The sequence below is a fragment of the Chrysochloris asiatica genome, unplaced genomic scaffold (assembly GCF_000296735.1).
Source record: "Chrysochloris asiatica unplaced genomic scaffold, ChrAsi1.0 scaffold00040, whole genome shotgun sequence".
In the NCBI taxonomy this organism is placed as follows: Eukaryota; Metazoa; Chordata; class Mammalia; order Afrosoricida; family Chrysochloridae; genus Chrysochloris; species Chrysochloris asiatica.
Window position 1 is genome coordinate 142,633 of NW_006408558.1, and position 628 is coordinate 143,260.

The 628-nt window shown below is 43.0% G+C and overlaps 1 protein-coding gene across 1 annotated transcript in view; it reads left to right on the top strand.

The window, feature by feature from the left end:
* Positions 1-628, top strand: part of DCDC2 (doublecortin domain containing 2) — a 274,998-nt gene that overhangs the window by 42,532 nt on the left and 231,838 nt on the right. The window lies entirely within an intron of this gene.

Here is a 628-nt window from a genome sequence, read left to right on the forward strand (position 1 = left end):
ATGATAGCTATTCAGTGGGGACTCTTTCTTTCCCCCCACCCTCTTAAACTAAGCTCCCACTTGAAACCTTGTAAGCTAGTCACTTCGTGCCTTTATTGCCCCCTCTTTAGATAGCCAATGTCTAGTTGCCCATCCCTATCTGCCCTGTGGATACAGAGTGGATAGCATTGAAACTTGATTTGAAGACTCTTTCCCTCTCTGTTGGTATTCAGAGTAACTACTTCTCTGAGTATAGGTCAGGTTCATCATGAAGATGTATCTCTGTCACTGTAGCAGTTCCAGTCTGCTTGTCCTTTCTAGTGGGAATGTCTCACCTCACAAGGTTGTGGATGGGACTCAGGATTCCACCTAAGATCCTATGCTCTGTAAAGGCTTTGCATGAGGCCTATTTCACTGGGCAATTTGTAGAACCCCTTTTAGGTATTCCAATCAGTTATTGGCTGAAGGCGGCCTTACAAGTTTTCGCTAATCATGTTTCTATCCCACTCAAGTGTCTATTTTACAATAGTAGGCAAGGGAAACTAATATTTATAAGGCAGTCAAGGATTTTAGTATTATTTTCCCTCTTCAAGCTATACTTAGATCCCTGTATCCCAGAGCCCTGTTGTTCCAAGGTTGAGTATGCATC